The sequence below is a fragment of the Prionailurus viverrinus genome, chromosome C2 (assembly GCF_022837055.1).
Source record: "Prionailurus viverrinus isolate Anna chromosome C2, UM_Priviv_1.0, whole genome shotgun sequence".
In the NCBI taxonomy this organism is placed as follows: domain Eukaryota; kingdom Metazoa; phylum Chordata; class Mammalia; order Carnivora; family Felidae; genus Prionailurus; species Prionailurus viverrinus.
In genome coordinates this window covers 110,725,631-110,741,371 of record NC_062569.1, presented here as the reverse complement: position 1 = coordinate 110,741,371, position 15,741 = coordinate 110,725,631, and the positions used below count along the sequence as shown (strand labels likewise).

Below are 15,741 nucleotides of genomic sequence, written 5' to 3'. Positions count from 1 at the left end.
TACCTTGAAAGAATAGCAACATCTACGAAATGGCACCTCACTTAAAAAATACAATTTTCTCTTTCTAGTGACTTTTTACTAATGTAGTAATATAGTATTAATAACTTCCGGGATAGAAAAGTAGACAGAAACACAATCCTTGAACATGCTAATTATTTAATCATATAAAGATAAGTCTATGCAGAAAAGTTTAGATGTGATGCTAATGGGTAAAATGACCATGGCACTTCGTGGGAGTTTATGTAATTCAATCTATGCTTACTTCTAAAAAACAAAAAATAAGAAGTGCTATATGTATAGAAGAAATTCATGAAATATTTCCTTGGCAAAAACTGAAAAAGGAAAATAGAAAAGAACAATCATTCTCTACCCTAAATAACATTAAAATCACATGAAACCGTTTTAAAAACACCAGGGCACCTGGGTGACTCAGTTGGTTAAATGTCTGACTTGATTTCAACTCAGGTTATGATCTCACAGTTCCCGAGATTAATCCCACATGGGGCTCTGGGCTAACAGTGCAGAGCCTGCTTGGGTGTTCTCTCTCTCTCTCTCTCTCTCTCTCTCTCTCTCTCTCTCCCTCTCTCTCTCCCTCTCTCTCTCTCTCTCTCTCTCTCTCCCTCCCTCCCTCTCTCACTCTCTCTCTCTCAATTAAAAAACAAAAAACAAAAAAATACACCAATGTCCAGGCCTCACACCCTAGAGATACCAACTTAATTGGTTGAGGATAGGACCTAGACATGGTACTTTTAAGAGCTCCCCAGTAGAAGATACAGGCTGACCATATTCTGGCTACGGTATTACAGGCTGAATTTCTAAAATACTTCTTTCATTGTTGAATTGTTATATTTCTCGTGAGATAGATCCCTTAAGAAACCTCCTGGTGTTGGGTTCAAGATGTCAGCATCAGAAGATACTGAACATACCTTCACCTATATACACAACAAATATATAGCTACATATGGAAAATTTTCCTCTGAAAAAGTCCTGAAAACTAGGTGGACAGCATCTCCACAACAAAAGATAAAAGGGCCACACTGAGTTGGATAGGAGAGGCAGAGATATGCTTTCACCAAAACCCACCCAAAGACTTGCAATCCACAATCAGAATGAAATCTCACCAACATGGAACTTTTCCCTGAGGAGCAAGGAGTTTGTGCTCCATATCAGACACCTCAACCCTTCAGTCCTGCACCCCTGAGACCGGCCCTCCAAACATAAAACCAACAGGGACCTTGTCCAGAACTATAGGGAATGGAGAACCTGCCCTTAAAGGACTCACTCACAGACTTACTTGCCCCAGAACCCAGAGCAAAAGCAGAAATATCTGTTTGCTTGTTTGTTTGTTTGTTTGTTTGTTTCAAAGAGAGTTTTTCATCTCTTTTTAACTGAAGTAGAGTTGATACACAATGTTATATTCGTTTTAGGTGTACAACATAGTGATTCTACAACTCTATACATTATGCTATGTTCACCACAAGTATAGCTACCATCTATCACCACAGAATGCTATTGTAATATCATTGACTATAATCCCTATGCTGTACCTTTCATCCCCATGACTCATTCACTCCATAACTGGAAACCTGTACCTCCTACTCCCCTTCTCTCTGATAACCACCCATAACCCCACCACCCTCTCCTCTGATAATCATCAGCTTGTTCTCTGTGTTTATGGATCTATTTCTGCTTTTTTTTGTTTATTTGTTCATTTGCATGTGTATGTGTATGTGTTTGTTTTGTTTTTTTTAGATTCCACATAAAGTGAAATTATATGGTTATTTGCTTTTCTCTGTCTGACTTACTTCACTTAGCATACTACCCACTAGGTCCATCCATGTTGTTGAAAATGGCGAGATCTCATTCTTTTTATGGCAGAATAATATTCCATCGCATGCGAATATATATATATATATATATATATATATATATATACACATATATGTGTGTGTGTGTGTGTATACACACACACCACATCTTCTTTATTCATCTATCAATGGCCTACTTAGGTTGCTTCCATATCTTAAACATAGGAGCACATGTATCTTTTTTAATTAGTGTTTTCATTTTCTTTGAGTAAATAACCAGTAGTGGAATTACTAGATCTTATGGTATTAAAAGAAGTTTGAAAAGCACCTAAACCATATGTAAAGGAGACACACTAATCTTAAAGTAACTGCCAAAAAGAAGGGACCTGTTAGAGCTTTCTCTAAGGACAGAAGCACTGTAGGTGCCATTTTTGCAATCTTACTCTACCTTACTAACGCAAGTGCTGGTGAGTGCCATTTTGGCAACCTCCCTCCACACTGCCAGCACATGTGGGGCTCCCATCCCATACCACAGGAACATCACAGCCAGGCAGGCAAACACCACCCCACACCCCGTGCCACAGCTGAGCCATAGCCAGCCAGGTAAGTGCTACATCTTCCCCCATGCCCCCAATACAGCCACTGAGGAGAGCACCATGACCCGACCCCTGCCAAAAATATGTCACCGACAGCCTGGGAAAGAACCCTACCCACCCACTCCCCACACTACAGCCCAGCACATGCACACAGAGGGGATATCCATGGAGCACCTGGCTCTGGTGGCCAGAGGGGACTGTGCTTCTGGCCCCCATGGATAAAATCACTACTTAAGACCACTCCTACAAGACTCAGGGAGGTAGCTGTTTCATCTAATACATAGAAAACAAACACAAAGAATCAGACAAAATGAGGGGACAGAGGAATATGTTCCAAGTGAAAGAACAAGAGAAAACATCAGAAAAAGACCTTAATGAAATAGGGATAAGTAATCTACTTAATAAAGAACTCAAAATAATGTTCATAAAGGTGCTTACCAAACTTGGAAGTATAAGGGATGTGCACAGCAAGCACTTCAACAAAGAGAAAATATAAGAAAGTACCAAACATAAATCACAGAACTGAAGGATACAATAACTGCACTAAAAAGTACATTAGAGGGTTTCAACAGCAGACTGGAAGAAGCAGAAAAACACAGATCAACAAGCTAGAAAACAAAGCAATGAAACTCACCCAGACAGAGCAGCAGAAAGAAAAAATAATTTTAACAAGTGACAATGCCTTAAGGGGCTTATGGGACAACATCAAATGGAATAATATACACATTATAGAGGTCTCAGAAAGAGAAGAGAGAGAAAAAGAGGCAGAAAACTTATCTAAATAAATAATGGCTGAAAAATTCCCTAATCTGGGAAGGAAACAGACATCCAAGTCCAGGAAGCACAGAGAGTTCCAAAAAAGATGAATCCAAAGCAATCTATACCAAGACACACTATAATTAAAATGTCCAAAGGTAAATACAAAAGAGATACTCCCTAAATGCAGCACAAGGAAAAAAAAAATTATGTTCAAGGGAAATCCCATAAGGCTGTCAGCAGATTTTTTGGCAGCAACACTGCAAGCCAGAAAGTAGTGGCATGAAATTTTCAAAGTACTGAAAGGAAAGAATACCCAACTACAGTGAGATTATCATTCAGAAATAGGTAAAGAGAGAGTTTTTCAGATAAGCAAAAGCTAAGGCAGTTCATCACCACTAAACAGGCCTTACAAGAAATATTAAACAGACTTCTTTCAGTTGAAAAGCAATGGAACTGATTAATGACAAGAAAACATGCAAAAGTAAAAGTCTCATAGGAAAAGTTAAACATATTATAAAAGTAATGGGTTAATCAATTATAAAGCTAGCATAAAGGTCAAAAGACAAATGTAGTAAAATTAACTAAAACTGCAATAATCAGTTAAGGGACATATGACATAAAAAGATGTAAAATATGACATCAAAAACATAAAACAGGGGCGCCTGGGTGGCTCAGTTGGTTAAGCATCTAACTCTCGATTCCAGCTCAGGTCATAATCTCATGGTTGTGAGATCAAGCCTGAGTCAGGCTCAGATTCTCTCTCTCCCTTTCTCTTTTCCTTCCCTAGTCAGGTTTGCTCTTATTCAAAATAAATAAATAAACATTAAAAAAAACATGGGGGGAGGTTAAAAATGTAGAGTGTTGAAATGTATTCAAATTTAAGTTGCTATCAAATTAAAATGGACTGTTATATATATAAGATATGTGAATCTCATGGTAATCACAAAGCAAAAACTTGTAGTAAATACACAAAAGAAAATTAGAAAGGAATCTAAATGCAATAATAAGGAAGGTTATCAAACCACAAGTGAAGAGAGAAAAAGAAGAAAGGGACAGAATAAACTACAAAAAAAGGCAGAAAACAAGTTAACAAAGTAGCAATAAGTAGATACCTATCAATAATTACATATAAATGGACTAGATCTTCTAATCAAAAGACAAAGAGTGGCTGAATGGATTCATACACATGGCTCATCTATATGCTGCCTACAAAAGATTCATTTCAGAAGTAAGGACATGCAACCGCTGAAACTGAAGGGATAGAAAAAGATATCCCATGCAAATGAAAACAAAAAGAAAGCTGGTACAGGTATACTCATCACTCATAATGATAAAGGGGTCAATCCAACCAGGATTATTATAAATGTTATTTATAACATTTATAAATACATATGCACCAAACATAGGAGGACCAAAATACATAAAGCAAATATTAACATGCCTAAAGGGAAAAATTGACAGAAATACAAAAATAGGTAGAGACTTTAATACCTCACTTACCAATGGATAGATCATCCAGACATAAAATCAACAGTGAAACACTGGATTTAAATGACACATTACACCATATAGACTTAAAATATATACATATGGAATATTCCATCAAAAAGCAGCAGAATACACATTCTTCTCATGCACCTGGAATGTTTTCCAGGACAGATCACATGTTGGGCCATGAAACAACTCAATAAATTCAAGAATATTGAAATCATATAAAACATCTTTTCTGACCACAATGGTGTGAAAATAGATATCAATTACAGAAAGAAAATGGTAAAAAAACAAAGAGATTAAACAACATGCTTCTGAATAGCCAAAGGATCATCAAAGAAATAAAAGAAATAAAAGGAGAAATGAAAAAATACCTACAGACAAATGAAAACAAAAATACATTACACAAAAATCTCTGGGGTGCAGCAAAAGTGGTTGTAAGAGACAAGTTCATAGCAAGAGATCTACCTCAAAAAGCAAGAAAAACCTCAAATAAACAAATTTCCTTTATACCTAAAGGAAACAGAAAAAGAAAAACAACAACAAAAGTCAGTAGAAGGAAGGAAATAAAAATCAGAGTGGAAATTAATGAAATGAAGACTAAAAAGACAAAAAAAAATCAATGAAACAAGAACTGTTTCTTCAAAAAGATAAACAAAAGTGAAAAACCTTTAGCTAGATTCACCAAGGAAAAAAATAGAGAACTCAAATACATAAAACCAGAAATAAAAGAGAAGTTACAAATGATACCACAGAAATATGAAGGATCCTAAGAAACTACTATGGACAGTTGTATGCCAACAATTAGACAACCTACAAGATATGGAGACATTCTAACAACATAGAATCTACCAAGATTAAATCGAGAAGAAACAGAGAATATGAGTAAACCAATTACTAGTTAGGAGATTGAATAAAAAACTTCCCAACAAAAATCCAGGACCAGATTGTCTCACTGATAAATTCTACTAAACATGCAAAACAAAAAAAAAAGATTTGATACCTATCCTTTTCAAGTTCTTCCAAAAATCTGAAAAGGAAGGAATGCTTCCACACTCATTTAATGAGATTAGCATTACCATGATACCAAAACCAGACAAGGTCACTACAAAAAAAAGAAAATCACAGGTCAATATTCCTAATGAATATAGATGCAAAAATCTTCAAAAAATATTAGCAAACCAAATTCAACAATACATTAAAAAGATCATATACCATAATCAACTAGGCTTCATTACAGAGATGCAAGAATGGTTCAACATCTGTAAATCAATCAATGTGATACAACACATTAACAAAATGAAAGATAAAAATTATGTGATCATCTCAATAGATGCAGGAAAAGCTTTTGACAAAATTCAGCATTCATTTATGATAAAAAATCTCAACAAAATGGGTATAGATGGCACACACCTCAACATAATAAAAGCCATATATTAAAACCCCATAGCTAATGTCATACTCAACAATGAATAGCTTAAAGCACTTCCTATAAGATCAGGAACAAGACAAGGATGCCCACTCTTGCCACTTTTATTCAACATTGCATTGAAAATACAACTTGGCAAGAAAAAGAAATAAAGGACAACCAAAATGGAAATTAAAAAAGTAAATTGTCACCATTTGCAGATGGACATGATACTACATATAAAAACCCCAAAAGAATCAACACACAAAAATGTTAGAGCTAATAAATGAGCTCAGTAAAGTTGCAGGATTCAAAATTAATATACAAAAATCTGTTGCATTTTTATACACTAATAAAATATCAGAAAAAATCATGAAAATAATCTTAAAATAAAGAAAATAATCATTTACAATTGTACCAAAGAATAACATATCCAGGAATAAATTTACTGAAGGAGGTGAAAGACCTGTACACTGAAAACTATAAGACAATGATAAAGAGACTAAAGACACAATAAATGGAAAGACATTCCATGCTCCTAGATTGGAAGAATTAATATTAAAATGTCCAAATGACCCAAAGTAATCTACACAGATTCAATGTAATCCATATCAAAATTTCAATGGTATTTTTCACAAAACTAGAAAAACCAATTCTAAAATTTGTACGGAACCACAAAAGACCCCCAAATAGGCAAAGTAATCTTGAGAAAGAACAAAGTCAGAGGTATCACACTCTCTGAGTTCACTATACTACGAAGCTATAATAATCAAAACAGTATAGTATTGGCATAAAAACAGACACATACATCAATGGAAAAGAAGAGAGAGCCCAGAAATAAACTCATGTACATATGGTCAATGATTTATGACACAGGAAGCAAGAATATACAATGAGGAAAGTAATGTTTCTTCAATAAATGGTGCTGGGAAAATGGGACACACACACACACACACACACACACACACACACACACACACACAAAATGAAGCTGGACCACTAATACCGTATATAGAAATTAACTCAAAATGATTAAAGACTTAAATGTAAGACCTGAAACCATAAAAGTCCTAGAAGAAAACATAGGCAGTAAGCTCCTTGACATTGATCTTAGCAATAAGTTTTGGATCTGGCTCCAAAGGCAGGGGCAACAAAAATAAATAAATGAGATTATATCAAACTGAAAAGCTTCCGTACAGTGAAGAAACCATCAACAAAATGAAAAGGCAATCTACTGAATGGGAAAAGATGTTTGCAAATCATATATTCAATAATGGGTTAATATCCAAAATATATAAAGTCCTCATACAATTCAGTAACAAAATTTACAATTTGACTTTAAAAATGGACAGAGATGACTCTTTCCCATCTTGCAAGATGGCAGGTGAAAAAGCTGAGAAGCCAGATACTAAGTAGAAGAAACGTGAAGCCAAGAAGGCTGATGCTGGTGGCAGGTTAAGAAGGGTAATCTCAATGCTAAAACCTCCAAAGAAGGGGAAGCCCCTCTGAAGGTGAAACCCTGTCCTCATCAGAGCAAGTGGCAGATATTCCTGATTAGCTATGTACTCCAGAAAGGCCATGTATAAGAGGAAGTATTTAGCAGCTAAATCCAGGTTGAAAAGAAAAAGAAGGAGAAGTTTCTTGCTATTGTCACAAAACCAGTTGGTGGTGACAAGAATTGTGGTACCTGAGTGGTTAAACTTCACAAAATGCCTAGGGATTACCCTACTGAAGATATGCCTCAAAAGCTCTTGAGCCACAGCAAAACAAAACAAAACAAAACAAAACAAAACAAAACAAAACAAAACCTTTCAGTCAGCATGTGAGAAAACTATGAGCTACCATCACTCCTGGGACCATTTGTTCATCCTTACTGGGTACCACAGAGGCAAGAGGGTGATTTTCCAGAAGCAACTGAGCAGTGGCTTAGTACTTATGACTGGACTTCTGGCCCTCAATCAAGGTCCTCTGTGTAGAACACATCAGAAATTTGTCATTGCCACCTCCACAAAAATTCATATCAGCAGTGTGCAAATCCTAAAACATCTCACTGATGCTTACTTCAAGAAAAAAAAAGGTGTGTAAACCCAGACACCGGGAAGGTGAGATCTTAAACATGGAGAAAGAGAAGTATGAGATGACAGAACAACACAAGGTTGATCAGAAAGCTGTAGACTCACAAATTCTGCCAAAAATCAAAGCTGTTCCTCAGCTTCAGGGCTACCTCTGCTCTGTGTTTTCTCTCACAAACAGAGTTTGTCCTCACAAATTGGGGTTTTAAATTTCTTACAAAGAACCTAATTAAATAACTGATCCATTTTTCTAATGGACAGAGATCTAAATAGGCATTTTTTCTTTTTTTTTTTTTTTTTTTTTTTTTTTTCAACGTTTATTTATTTTTGGGACAGAGAGAGACAGAGCATGAACGGGCAAGGGGCAGAGAGAGAGGGAGACACAGAATCGGAAACAGGCTCCAGGCTCTGAGCCATCAGCCCAGAGCCCGACACGGGGCTCGAACTCACGGACCGCGAGATCGTGACCTGGCTGAAGTCGGACGCTTAACCAACTGCGCCACCCAGGCGCCCCTAAATAGGCATTTTTTCAAAGAAGACAGACAAATGGCCAACAAACACATGAAAACATGTTCAATATTACTATCAAGGAACTGCAAATCAAAACCACAATGAGATATCACCTCACACCTGTAAGAATGGCTAAAATCAAAAGGACAAAAAACAACAAGTGTTTGCGAGGATGTAGAGAAAAGGGAACATGTGCATATTGGTGGGAATGTAAACTGGTACAGCCATCGTGGAAAATAGTATAGAGTTTCCTCAAGAAATTAAAACTAGACCTACCACATGATCTAGCATTCTACTTCTGGGTATCTAACCAAAGAAAACAAAAACACTAACTCAAAAAGATATATGCACCCCTAAGTTTACTTCAGCATTATTTACAAAAGCCAAGATAGGGAAACAACCTACAAGCCAAGATATGTCCATCAATCAATGAATTGATAAAGATGTGGTGTGTATATACAATGGAATACTACTCAGTCATAAAAAAGAATGAGGTCTTGCCATTTGTGACAACATGGATGGACCTTGAGGCTATCATGCTAAGTGAAATGAGTCAGGCAGAGAAAGACAAATACTGCATGATTTCACTTATAAATAGAATCTAAAACACAAAATAGCAAACAACCAAAACCCAGACTCATAGATACAGAAAACAGAACAGTGATTGCCATGGGAAAGGGGGTTGGAGGAGGAAGACAAAATGGGTAAAGGGCATCAAGAAGTACAAACTTCTAGTTATAAAATAAATAAGTTATGGGGATATAAAGTAAAGCAACGGAAATATAGTCAATAATATATTATTAATTTTGTATGATGACAGATAGTAACTAGAACTACTGTGGTAATAAAATCACAATGCATTCAAACGTCTAATCACTATACTGTACACATGAAACTAATATAAAATTTCATGTCAATTATACTTCAATTTAAAAAATTCCCATACACATAAACCCATCTAAAGACTAGAATTCATGGAATAGCTATGAATAAAATGAAGCCCATGAAAAATAAAAAAATAAAAAACTATAAGAAAAATCAGCCCCCCTTCCTCCAGAGATTCCTAAACAGTGGTGGTGAGTATTCACTGACATACACTGTCAAGCCTAATACGCTTTTTAAACAAAAGCATACATTAATGTGGTTAATTATAGCTCAGTCTATGACCATGAAATAAAACAGAACTTACTGGCCTAAGGAGGGATTCAACCCAATGTTATGACCTAATTAGTCTTTTATGTTCTGCCTACACTTCCTCTTGTCCATCCATCAAAGGTCTATGTGAGGAAGCTTTAGGATAACACATTCTTCCAATCACAAGGGAGGGAACATGATGCAAGAAATCACTGGGCACATCCGACTTATCCCTTCTCCTAGTGACAAATGCACCAAATAGATAATAACAGAAGGTCATTGGGTATATGTACATATCCCCTCAGTTTCACCTACTATTTCTAAACTAACTATTCTTAACTATTTCTGCCAAGTAAACTTATTTTCTTTTGTGGAACTCAGTGAAACAATCACTTCCTGTCTGTCCGTGCTGTTTTAATCAGGTCCTATTTTAAGTGGGCCATCATGCTGCTTATTCTTTATTGCCACCACCCCAGATTCTTCTCTTCCCTGCTTTCTTCCCTGGGAAGCTGACTCCTGATAACTTTATCATCCCTGCTTTTTTACCAACTCTCTTCTGTTTGAGTTTGTTCAATGGGATGTGCAAGCAGACAATCAAAGGATAAGAAAAGTGAGAGGTTTGGCTAATTCTTCCCTGCTCCCTCCAATAATGTGTCTCTTACAATAGCTGTATCCCTCTACAATTACAGCTTAAGCTATCACTGGGATCTGGTAACAGTTTTTCTCCCCTTGGCCTAAATCCAATAGATGGTAATGGCTTCTAACTACTAGTCTCTGCATACCTCAACATTCCTTTTTTTACTCCCTTAAGCCTATATATAACTCTATCTTGGTGATAGTATTACTACTGAGACCCTTTTTCAAAAATAATAAATAATAATAAAGAACCATAAAAAAGAGTCATAATAAAGAACAAAACAAATTCTGAACTGAAGAATACAATGAATGAAGTGAAAAATACAATAGCATCAACAGCAGAATGTATCAAACAGAAGAAAGAATCTGTGAAGTAGAAAACAAATCTTTGAAATTATTCAGTCAGAAAAGAAGAAAAAACAAGAATAGAAAAAAGTGAAGAAAACCTACGTAACAGAAACAATGAGAAACATAAACAATGAGATACCATCAAAGGAGCAATCTGAATTACTGGAGTCCCAGGAGAACAGAGACAAGGGGCCAGAAAGTTTTCTTAATGAAATAATGGCTGAGAATTTCCCAAATCTGTGGAGATTTTGACCACCCAAGTTCATAACCTTCATAGAACCTCCAGCAAATTCAACTTGAAAAGACCTTCTCCAAGACACATTATAATAAAACCATCAAAAATCTAAGACAAAGAGAGACTCTTGAAGCAACAAGAGAAAAAAGCTTCTCACCTACATAGGAGTTCTCATTATGCTATCAGTGGATTTCTCAGCAGAAAATTTAAAGCCAATACAAACTGGGATGGTATATTCAAAGTGCTGACAGAAGTAAACGGCCAACCAAGAATACTTTATCCAACAAAGCTGCCCTTCAGAAGTGAAGGAGAGATAAGGACGTCCCCAGATATACAAAAGTTGAGGGAATTCATTACTACTAAACCTGCTTTACAACAAATGCTGAAACTGAAATAAAAGGATGCCAATTAGTAACATGAAAACATATGAAAATATACAACATACTGGTAAAGTAGTATATAATAAAATACTGTAATGTGGGTAATATTGTGTGTTAACCACTGAACTATAGTAAAAAAGTTAAAAGACAAAAGTATTAAAAATAACTATAGCCATAATAATTTGTTAATGAATACAACATAAAAAGAATTAAATTGTAACATCAAAACCCAAAAGTAGAGGGGAGTAAAAGGGTAGAGTTTTTGTATGCCATGAAAGTTAAGTTACTAACATAAAAATAGACTTCTATATCTCTAAGATGTTCTATGTAAGCCTTATGGTCACCATAAAGCAAAAACCTACAGTAAATACACAAAAGAAAAACAAGAGAGAATCACAGCTTACCACTATGGAAAACAATGAATTCACAGAGGAAGACACCAAGACAGAAACAAAGAAAGAAGGGAATTACAAAAGGGCCAGAAAACACTAACAAGGTAGAAATAAGTACTTACTCATCAAGTTACTCTGAATGTAAATGGACTAAATTCCCCATTCAAAGGGCGAAAAGTGGCTAAATGTATAAGAAACAAGACCCAACTCTACTCTGACCACAACAGACTCACTTCAGTTAAATATACATAAAGGCTCAAAGTGAAGGGATAAGAAAAGATATTCCATACAAATAGAAAACCAAAGAGAGCAGGCATAGCTATATTTATATCAGACAAAATAGACTTTAAATCAAAAACTGTAACAAGAGACCAATAAGGTCATTATATAATAATAAAGATGTTAATTCATCAAGAGGATATAACAATTATAGATATAATGGCACCCAACATTGAGGCACTGGTATATATAAAGCAAATATTAACAGATCTGAAGGGAGAGGTATATAACAATATTATAATAGGGGATTTCCTCACTTATTATCAGGGAAATACAAATCAAAAACACAATGAGATACCATCTCACACCTGTCAGAATGGCTAAAATTAACAACACAGGAAACAACAGGTGTTGCTGAGGATACAGAGAAAGGGGACCTATTGGTGGGAATGCAAACTGGTGCAGCCACTCTAGAGAACAGTATGGAGCTTCCTGAAGGAACTAAAAATAGAACTACCCTATGATCCAGCATTGCACCATTAGGTATGTACCCAAAGGATACAAACATGCTGGCTCAAAGGGGCACATGCACCCAATGTTTATAGCAGCATTATCAACAATAGCCAAACTATGGAGAGAGCCCAAATGTCCACCCTAGAATTTATTATGCTAAGGGAAGTAAGTCAATAAGAGAAAGACAAACACCATATGATTTCACTAATATGTGGAATTTAAGAAACAAAACAGATGAACATATGGGTGGCGTGAGAAGAGGACAGAGGGAAACAAAGAAGAGACTCTTAATGACAGAGAACAAACTGAGAATTGATGGAGGGAGTTGGGTGGGAGATGGGCTAGATGGGTGATGGGTATTAAGGAGGGCACTTGTTGTGATGAGCACTGGGTGTTGTATGTAAATGATGAATCACTGAATTCTACTCTTAAAACCAATTTTGCACTGTATGTCAACTAAAATATAAATTAAAAAATAATAGGGGACAGCAAAATCCCCATTTTTAATACCGGCTAGATAATCCAGAGGAAAAAATCAATAGAAAATGATGTACTTGAACTATACTTTAGACCAAATGGACCTAACAAACATATATAGGACCAGATGGTTTCACTGGTAATTCTACCAAACACTTAAAGAAAAATTAATGCCAGCCCTTCTCAAATCCTTCCCAAAAATGAAACAGGAGTGAACACTCCCAAACATATTTTACAAGGCCAGCATTACCCTGATACCAAAACCATACACAGATACTACAAAAAAAATATATCCCTGATGAATATGATGCAAAAATTGCCAACAAAATATTAGCAAACTGAATTCAAGAGCAAATTAGAAGAATCATATACCATCCTATCAAGTGTAGTCTAACCTTGCCTATTAAAGAAACTGAGGTTCATAGAAATGAAATGCCCACAATCACAGAAAATAGAGGAAAGATTCAGAATTACACTCCTGAGTTTCCAGAGTTCTCAGTCCCCATACTTTCCCCACTATTCCAGACTGTTCACTGAGAGATACATACAAATGTCTACCACATTGGTAGGAATATAAACTGGCATAGCTATATGGACAATAATACAGAGGTTCCTAAAAAATTAAAAATACAACTACTGGGGCGCCTGGGTGGCTCAGACACTTAAGCATCCAACTCGGCTCAGGTCATGATCTTGTGGTTCACAAGTTCGAGCCCCGCATCAGGCTCTGTACTGATAGCTCAGAGCCTGGAGCCTGCTTTGGATTCTGCATCTCCCTCTCTGTCTGCAACACCCCCCCCCCCACACACACTCTTTCTTTCTCAAAAATAAATAAACATATAAAAATTTTTAAAAGTAAAAAAAGTGAAATGGCTTAAGCCCTTTATCCCATACTGAAAAAATTGAGTTTTATCAGACAGTTCCTGTGACCAGACACACATTAGGAAAGCAGATCAACCCTCAATGAAAAAGAAATCCCTAAACAATATAGACAATTTCAGTATATACAAATAAAATGCCTTTCCATTCCATAAAAATTAAAAGTAAAACAATACATAATATCTTTGATGAAAGTCAAGTCTCAAGTAGACCACATAAAAAGTGAAAGGAAACAATTTGACTTTTTAAATAAGGATGACCATCTAATCTACTCCAAATAAGCACCCCCTAAAAAATGGCTTGGCAATAAAACTTTGTCATACATTGTGAAAGGTATGACATATACATGCCAGTAATAGCACTTCATTTATTTTCATAGGAATAGATGTTCCCATAGTAACAAATTCAACTCAAGAATTCTTCTTTTAGTTCAATGTAGTATATTAACTTATACCGGCCAGTTTCACTTCTGGGTATGCCAAATGAAAAGCTTGCTAGTGCTATAGAAAGCATACTGTGCAACATGTGATTTTCCAAGTCAGGATGCCAAAAGGTGTCAAATTCAGTATCCCAACATCCTACCTCTAAAATAATTTCTAAAAATCAAATCTGTAAAAAAAAATATTTTAAATCTCATTTCTATGAAAGAACAAAATCTTGTTAACAGTTGCCCAAAAAAAGAGGGAGGAAAACCAATAACCACACACTTCTAATTAATCATCCTTTTTTTCATGCCTTATTATCATCTATTAACATTCCACTGTCTCCTCAAATTGTTACTTAATGCCCCACAGTTATCACTATTCAAAAACCCGAGGGGTTGGCTTTGACGCAAATGGAACCACATTACAGGCATCATTAATAAACATCTGAGCCCAGTTAGTCAGTGCTTGTCATCATCGAAGGGCAGCCCCTTTTAGCCAAACCCTAGCCACTTTTCTGCAACAGGGGAATGTGAACCTAATGATACCAGATCACCCTGGTTTTCAAAAGAGGTTAGAAATCTTCATTTTTCTGTAAAAATATCCTAATTGCTAAATATTGGCTTTGTAAAAAAACTGATCCCAAAGCACATGCTTATAGCTGGATCCAGCTGGCTGGTCTCCAGTTTGCAAACGTCTGGCTCATATAGAAACTCCTATCTTTACAACATCATTCTCAGTATCATCACAGGTCTGTGGTTAGAGAAGCCTGAGATGAACATGATTAGAAGGCATGGAGATTAGTGATGTCATGTTCACAGTGAATCACCATCGTCTGCCACTGCATCCTGAATGGACTTCTATGACAGCATCACCTTCTTTGTGTACACATCTGTCACCAGACTGAAAACTTCTTGTAGGCAAGCCCACACCCTTATTCATCTTAGTTTCCCCAGCACTTGGCACATGAAAATCACAAAATAAATATATTGGAATGAATGAGTCAGTGAATGAATAAATAAACACCAAATAATGCAATCTCTAATGTCAATAACCCCTAACTTTCCTTCTCCAACATAGAACTCAGTAAAAAGACTATTTCCAATGACATCACATTTCAAAACTGAGTTGCTCAATAGCTGAGTAGAAGAAATGGCTGCATATATCAGTGGCTAAATGAATTTGGGGGAGACGTTATGAATGTTCATTGAAGGATTAAAGTCAAGAAACAAATATTTTAAAAAGCTGATATGAGACAGAAAAAAGCTCAAGAGAGTAGGAGTAGGGAATGTAGAAGGAGCCCCCCTACTGTGTCTATGGGATAACAAAAGATTCATGTATGCATTGTAACCAGCTAGTCTCTAGTGGTGGTGGTGGTGTCGTTGTATAGTTGTCAGTGGTGGTGTTGTTTCAACTACACTGGAAGCCACTTTCTCTTCTACTAGATGCCTCTCTATAGGTG

The 15,741-nt window shown here is 36.1% G+C and overlaps 1 protein-coding gene and 1 pseudogene across 1 annotated transcript in view; one reads left to right on the top strand and one right to left on the bottom strand.

The window, feature by feature from the left end:
* The window catches only part of IMPG2 (interphotoreceptor matrix proteoglycan 2), an 85,513-nt gene that overhangs the window by 16,029 nt on the left and 53,743 nt on the right, over positions 1 to 15,741 (bottom strand). The window lies entirely within an intron of this gene.
* LOC125175781 (60S ribosomal protein L6-like) lies at positions 7,440 to 8,343 on the top strand (annotated as a pseudogene).